Source organism: Octodon degus, unplaced genomic scaffold (assembly GCF_000260255.1).
Source record: "Octodon degus isolate 3935 unplaced genomic scaffold, OctDeg1.0 scaffold00006, whole genome shotgun sequence".
Taxonomy (NCBI): domain Eukaryota; kingdom Metazoa; phylum Chordata; class Mammalia; order Rodentia; family Octodontidae; genus Octodon; species Octodon degus.
Window position 1 is genome coordinate 5709087 of NW_004524582.1, and position 8155 is coordinate 5717241.

Sequence of the window (8155 nt, forward strand, 5' to 3'; positions counted from 1 at the left end):
AACTCGGCAGAAAATCCTACTCGGCGGGCGGGGTGTGGGAGGCACTGCGGAGTGGTGGGGGGTGGCCCAAGGGGCTGGGAGAGGGTCCGGCCCACTCTGTGCCTGGGCTGGGACTCGTCCCGCCGGCGCAGGGTAGCAGGAAGCTCTCTGCACACTCACCGGACCTGGGCTAGGACTGGGTCTCCATTTAGTAATTATTAACTGTATGTTCTTTACTTTTGTCTGTCTTCCTTCATTATTTAAGCTATATCATCTCAAGCATTTATTATTATGTCTAGTAGACACATACAAAATAATGCCATTACCATGGCTGGCATTAAGAGATACTTTTAATATGGGTACATAAGGCTTTGTTTTCAATCATTCACTGTTTTCAATTCCCCTTTTGCTAATTATTAATATCCTTTCTCATATGACTTTAGTATTTTAGCGTCTAGCCAGTTACGTAACAAAATATGTGGTAAGAATTATTTTCTATAGTCTTTTCTTCTTCCCTTTCCTTTATTTTTTTTCCTTTCCTTTCCCTTTTTTCTTTGTTTCCTTTCATTTTCTATCTTTTTTTTTCTTTGTTGTTCCTTCCTTTCTTTTTATTGAGGCTAGTTTTTATGACATAAGATTCTAACATAGATAGAAACAAAATTTAAGAATATAATAAATACTTTGAGAATTTATAAAAACTGCTCTTCGAATTAGAAAAACAGAGACTTGGAGCTAACTAAGTTATTGGATAGCTTGTTTCTAAAAATAGACCTGTCAATTAAATATTGCCAGACTCTGAATTAATTACTTCTCCTGGAGATTGATTCCAAAGTTCTCCCCAACTCAAACAAAGTGTTAAATGACATGTGCAAAAAAAGTGGTATAGTTTATTCCATAAAGCAAAAATAAAGAGTGTATGAGAAGCTGGCCTTGCAAAGTAAGCTTTGACCAAGTAAATACTAAAAAAGAATGTGAAAACAAAGAGAAAAGTACATGCTGCGATGCCTCTGCTTTGCGTTTAGTGGCAAGGATTGCTTGTACTATTTTAGGTGTCTTCTATTTCCAATATGCTAATGATATTTTATTGGGATCGCATTAAAACTGCATAACACGGCCAGCCAAAACAGCTCAGTGGATTAAAACGCATGCTTAGGCAGAAGCAGTGGCAGCGGTGCAAACCCTGGTGTGCAATGCCGGCCCCTCCCCAAGGGCACACTCAGACAGCCCCTAGGAAAGGGATATCTTTCATATTCTAATAGCTACTTCAATTTCATTTTCAGAGTAGGTTTCATTGGAGAGATGTTTTATTTTGTTTATTAGACTGATTCCTTAGTATTTCATTTTATTCAGCTCTATCACGAAAGACAAAATTATCCTTATTTCTCTCTCAGCAAGTTTGTTGTTTGTGTACAGGAATGCAGTTGACTTTTTCATGTTGGTTTCATGTCTAGATAATTGATTGCATTTTGCTGTTAAGTCCAGAAGTCTTTGATGGAGTTTTTGAGGTCTTCTATGTAGAGATTCATATCATATGCAAATAATGATAATTTTACTTCTTTCCTAACTTTCTTCCTTTTATTTTTTCCTCTTTTCTAATTGCTCCAAAATTTCTAGAGCTGTATTGAATAGGAGCTATGATAGATGAGATCTTTCCTTGATCCTGATTTTAGAGTGAAGGATTTCATTTACTGACCATGCAATATGATGTTGGCTTTTAGTTTTCCATAGATTACTTGAAACTATAATACAAAGCTACTATGAAAAAAAGACAGCATGATACTAACAAAAGCAAAAACAATCCTAAGGGTCAGGGGAACAAATTACAAAATGTAAAGACAACTTCAAACACACTCAGCCACCTTATCTTTGACAAAGGCACCAAACAAATTCACTGGAAGAAAGTAAGTCTTTTTAATAAAGAGTGTGGAAAATACGGGCTTTCCACATACTAAAGATTAAAACTAGACCCTTGTCTGTCACCATGCATTAAAATAAAATCAGAATAGATCACAGATCTAGACATTTGGATCTGATGAAAACTAAGTCTGTTGGAAGAGACGGCAGGGAGAAATCTTGAAGACATAGGTATAGGCAAAGATTTCATGAAGAAAAATGTCATGGCAAGTTATATAAAGGAGAAACAGCTGATATAAAATCTTATTAGAAGGCTCTTTCACAGCCAAAGAAATCACCAACAGGACTGGAGAGATAGTTCAGTGATCTACGTGCCTGTCTGGAATGCAAAAGGACCCTGGTTCAATCCCTGGTACAGCATGGTAGGCAGGTACCTTGCAGTGCTAGATGCTGAAACCAGGCACAGTGGTGCACAGCTGTAATCCCAGCATTGAGGATCACTATGAGCCTGAACTCTGTAGCAGAACCCTGTACCAAATAAATAAACAATATTTCATTGAAAAAAGAAATAAATCACCAACAGAGTGAAAAGACAACAGAACGCAGAGATTGAGAAAAATATCTCAACCAATTATCCTTCAAACAAACAAATAATATCTACAAGATGTAAAGAGCTGAAAAAAAATCAGATTCAAATTTAATGACCCAATCCATAAGTGCACATGAGTAGACATTTCTCAGGAGAAGTACAAACAGCAAGCAAATAAACAAAAAATATTTCACCATCACTGATCATTTAAGAGGTGCAAATTATAACAGTGCTGAGATTCCATCTTACTTCAGGAAGAATGGCTACTTGTCTTATATATTTTTCTGTCATTGTTGAAAGAAAATATCCAACACTCAAGGTTAAAGAAGAACAGGATTATTTAATTCATAGTTAAAGAAGAACAGGATTATTTAATTCATTATTTAATTTCAGTCCATAATCTTCAAGTAGGATAGGGTGGTATGTCAGAAGAGCAACAGTTCATGGCCTCAGAAGACAACAAAAGCTACAAAAACAAAAAAAGGGAGATACAATTTTCTTTCTGTTTCTTGTATCTTATGCTGGCTACCTGCCCTAGGGCAGGTGTACTACTCATACGCTTAATCCCAGCATGGGACCTTGAATTAATCACAAACTCTAGATTCAGCCACCGCTTGAACCCCTGTCCATTCGAAGTGTATGCGGCTTTGGGGAAACACCTAGCATAAACCATAACAGCTATCAAAAAGAAATCAACCAAAAACAATAGTTGGAAAAGCCATCAGTTAGAGGAACCCTTTTCCACTCTGGGCGGAGTGTAGACTGTTACAAACGTTGTGGCAATCAGTGTTGAGATTCTTCAGAGAACTACAAACTAAAGATTCAGCTTCACCTAGCTATTGCTCTTCTGGTGTCCTTAAAAGAAAAAAAAATGTAATACCACATGAATATATGTGGGTCTGTGTTTATAGCCGCACATTTTGTAAGCTAAGTCTGGTAAACAGCACAAATAAATGCCCAACAAACAAAGAATGGATAGAAAATATGTTTTTTTAATGTCATGAAGTTATGTAATAGAGTTTATACAATGGAGGTTTTCTTCAGCCATAGGAAGAAAATTTGAGACATTTACAGCTAAATGGAGGCACCTTGAGACTATTCTCTTAACTGAAATAAATCAAACTGTACCTGTAAATACTGTGTTGTTTCTCTAGTGTGAGAAACTGAAAACTGTAATAAGAACTAAAATATACAATAGGCATTGTGAGATGGGAGCAATTGTTTAAAAGAATAGGGATGGGGAGCAATGAGCATAAAAAATGAGAAAAATATATAAAGTGGAATAAAACTTTTGTAAATAAGGAGGGGAAGAGGGGTTGAGGGGAAGGAAAGGGACTTGGAGAAAAAAAACAAAGAAGAATGAACTAAGATATACCATGTAAAGTTACAGATTTCCAATAATGAATGGGATAATTATGTATATCTAAAATGTACCAATAAAAGTAATTTAAAAAAAAAAAACTACATGCTATATCTGGGAAACACAGTGTGGACTCTCATAGAACATGATGGTAGTAAGGACTTTATAATGTTGATGTTACCTTTTATACTGTCTGTGTCTGGAGGTAACCTGTGAGAACTTCTACACATGGGGCCAGAGAGACAATACTGGGATTCTGTGCCTCAGGCTAACAGCAGGTCTAGGCTGTCCTGTCGAAAACCTGCTTGAATTTACTCAAGAAATCTACATAAAGTCCTCAGGAAATGTTCTTTGCATGTGTCCAAGACCTTGTAATTAACAGACCAGCCCACATCCCCATGCAGCTTTTGCTGTGACCTAACCTCCTAGCTCAGCTAATATACTATTGAACTATTTTGTAAAAGCAGTTAAGTTTTTTGAGCTGCAATTTCTCTAGAAGAAGTGAATAATTTGAATTAAGTGACTCATGTATCCCTTTTGGGCTTAAAAGCTTGTGGGTATTTGCATTCTGAGTAATATACTAGAAAATCTAACCAAAAAGATACAGACAACACTGCTTTAACAGTTATCCAAGCAGAGAACATGGTGAAACAACAATTTTTTGTCATGCTATCAGTTAAAACAATAAATGTTTGAGCAAAATGTAGGTCATGTGAGCGTTTGGATAGCTGGATGTCCTAAACCAGGAATGAGACAAATCTCTCTCTTTTTATCCTTATAAGGTCAGTCTCCTAAAGCCCAGAGCACTCTAGTCTAAAGTCTGCAGCGCCAACAATGTTTCAGACACACAATGGAGACATGAGTCATTGTCTGAGAAGTTTATTTGGAGGAAAAAGGTGAAATAATCTTGAAAAACCAAAGACCCTATTTTCCTATAATAGATCATAAGATAATCCTAGATTGTATTTCAAGTAGAGATTGACCAGCTGGTTCTACAGATAATTTCTTTTTCTTTCAAACAGGGACAATGCATTTCCTCATATGCATTTTTCATTTTGAAGTGTTTCTCTGGGTAGGGCCGTCTTCCCAAGAGAAGCAGTTGATTTATTCAGCTGTTGTATTCTTGTTGAAGGACCAAATCATTTCTTGCAATTCCAGGAAGTGGCTATGTTCTGAAGTGTCACTTTTATTGTCACAGCCTGTCCAGAAATTTGATACCAAGTACAATCTGTAGGTTGGGCTGTGTAGGCTCACTAATACAATCTGTCCAATAACCAATTGTGACAACTCTCCCTTGTTTTAGTTTCAGAACCTGGGAACAATTGTTTCTAAGAATTGGAAGTATTTCTAAATTCCTAAGGAAATTTTGTCAATATTTTAAATCAAAATTTGTGTTCTTTCTAGAGAGAACACAACCATATCCCCAAATGGTTGAGGATCATAAATACAATATATTATTAAAACAGCATATTATATATTTCTATTTTATTACCAATAGTAATATATATATATTGCATTTTATTAGAGATTTTAACTATAAAAAGTGTCATTACAGATATTTGACTATAATAAAGTCTCTAACAAATGATAATTTAAAAACTCGTGATCTACAATTTGAGATAGAAAATGCATCTCTTTCACAAAGGATTGTGTTTATCCAATTATATATGTGTGAGAGAACCTGTGTAAATAGAGTTATCCAGACTTCTATTCTACTTGATACATACTATCAAAGTGTTCCCAGCCTACCCTGGCACTACTCAAGATTTTCAACTCTGTAATAATGGGGATGCTCTGCGGATCCAGTAGAGATTGACTTTGAATTTCAACTGTTGGTTACTTAAGAGACTGGTGGCATGAGCGTCTCTCCTGCTGACAGTGGCCATGAGTGCATCTTCCAGACAGGAAGCCATAGAAAGGACACAGAGATGGCATGCTTTGATGCTATAACATAATGTTTTGTGGGTGAAGTGAATTAAGTGGAGTTTCAATTCATGATATTTTTAACTTATAATATTTTTAGCATGTAACTCCAGTGTATATCAAAGAATATCTTAAGCTAGGTCTTTTTTTATTGTGTACTATAAGCTGTATCATCGAATAGGTTTTCTTTTTTATTTTATAAAGAGTACAAAATTGGTAGAAGAAAGAAAATTGTATAAGAAATTAAGAAGAAAAAAGAAAAAACAATTGGAAAAGGAAATGAAGCTGATTGAAGCATTAACTGCTCTCTTCCATAGACCATAAGAAATGTATATTACAGTTGTCCAAACCATCCTGCTTACATAAGTAGAAATATCTCTTTTCCCAATTCCCTTTCCTGTCCTTCTCCTCAGTTTAGTAACTCTTTCCTTTGGAATAAGATTATTCTCTTTTCCCAGTATCTCTTGTACCCTTTACATTACATTTTTCGCTTTCATGTTCTCACACTAAGGAGACAAATAGTTTACAATTTAAAAAAGAATTTTTTTCTTCTAGAACTTATTATGATTTTTGTAAGTTAAGGAAACAATTTTTCAAATTAAATTATCTGATAGAAACTGGACTGTTCCCGTATGTGGTTCATTAGCTATACTATTATTGATATTTTATGTTGTTTCTCTTCCTTTTCCTAATACATGCATTAAAAAACATGTGTAAATCACTACGATAATTAATACTATTATACCAAAAGAGTAATAGGTATTTAAAACTTAATAATCAACCAAAATATTCATTCTTTAATTTAATCAGTATACTAAGATTATGCTTAAAGTTAACTCAAAAGCAATGAAAGTCCATTATTCGATCATACCCTAGAAACTTAAATGAATATTAATATGAGGATTAATAGGATAAAATAATCTCATTGCTTTTTGTATTAAGCAATTTCTAGAGCCTCAATGGAAGCATGGCTCAGGCATCACCCAGGATCATGTGAGGATATTGTATCCTGATATTCCATCCAACATACCCAATATTTGAAAATAAATAGTGTGTGTACTGATTAAGGAATTCTTTCATGTAATTATTTCCCTAAAATTATATAACAACTGAGGTATTCATACAACACATACATGTGTTATTTATTACAAATAATTTACAAATTAATTAAAGTATGGGAGGATGCACATGTGTCATATGCAAATAATATACACTTTACATAATGAATTTTTGCATCCATGGATATCCATGTTCTGTGCGTCGTGTGAACAATTCTCCATAGATACTGAGAGATGACTGCATCTACATATTGGATAAACTATTTATTTGTCCTTTGTGATAAATTTAACATTAAGCATTTATTATTAAACTGATACAGCCCTGCCCCCAATGCACACTGAGACAGGGACAGAGACTGGGCGTGGTGGTGTGAGCCTGTAATCCCAGTGCTTGGGAGGCAGAAAACAGAAGAATCACTAGAATCTGATCTCTGTAGTGAGACCCTGAAGTACCTGTACTAAATAAATAAAAATATAAATAAATAAACTGATATAAACCACTCACATTTTTTTTTTTTTTGTGGTGGTACCAGGGATCAAACTCAGGACCTTGCACTGCAAGCACTTATTCCACCGAGCTATCTCCCTGGCCCCAAAACTACCCACATTTACAAACTTCAGTTCAAGAAGCCAAGCTATTCTTTAAATTCTATGATTAGGAATCAAGCAATAATATGTTCATTTCAGTTAGAGGAGATACAGCACTTCCTTGCTTAGGAAATCATGTTTTAGATCCCTTTACTTTTGTTGTTCTTTAACAATATCTCAATAATAGTTTAAAATCTTTTCAGCATATGATTCAAATAAGCAACATTCAAGCCATCCAGAAACATCAACTGCTGAAGCACTTCATTATAAATCCATGACGGCCAAGGCTACAAGTGTGCTGTTAATAAGTACACTGAGCTTTGCGTGCAGAAAACGGATGCAAATGGATTTGGTAAGGATAAACCGTGGGCGGGGGTCAGTTATGCCGGGAGCGCCCTAACGTAGTCTGCTCAGGAGAAGCAGCTGCTGGTGACACATAGCCCAAAGGGTCGGAAAGGTCTTCGCCGTGAATCTGAAGTCATCAGCCGGCCACAACTAGAAACTGTAATACTTGCAACATAAAATAAAATGGGATTTCAATATAAAGCAACATTTTTTTAAAGTCTTATTTTTGAACAAAAATTACAAAACACTTCAAGTGTTCAGTTTGTTCTCTTCACTATGATTGTTATGTTTTACTTTTTTTTTTCTTCTCGGAATCGGGGCTTGAACTCAGGCCATTGTGCTTGCCAGGCAAGCGTTTATTCCACTGAACCATCTTCCCGGCCCCTGCTTTTACATGTTTTTGTGCTCTGAAGTTTTCCTGTAACTCTGGGCATTCCATGGTGGCAGTGAGTGGGTGAA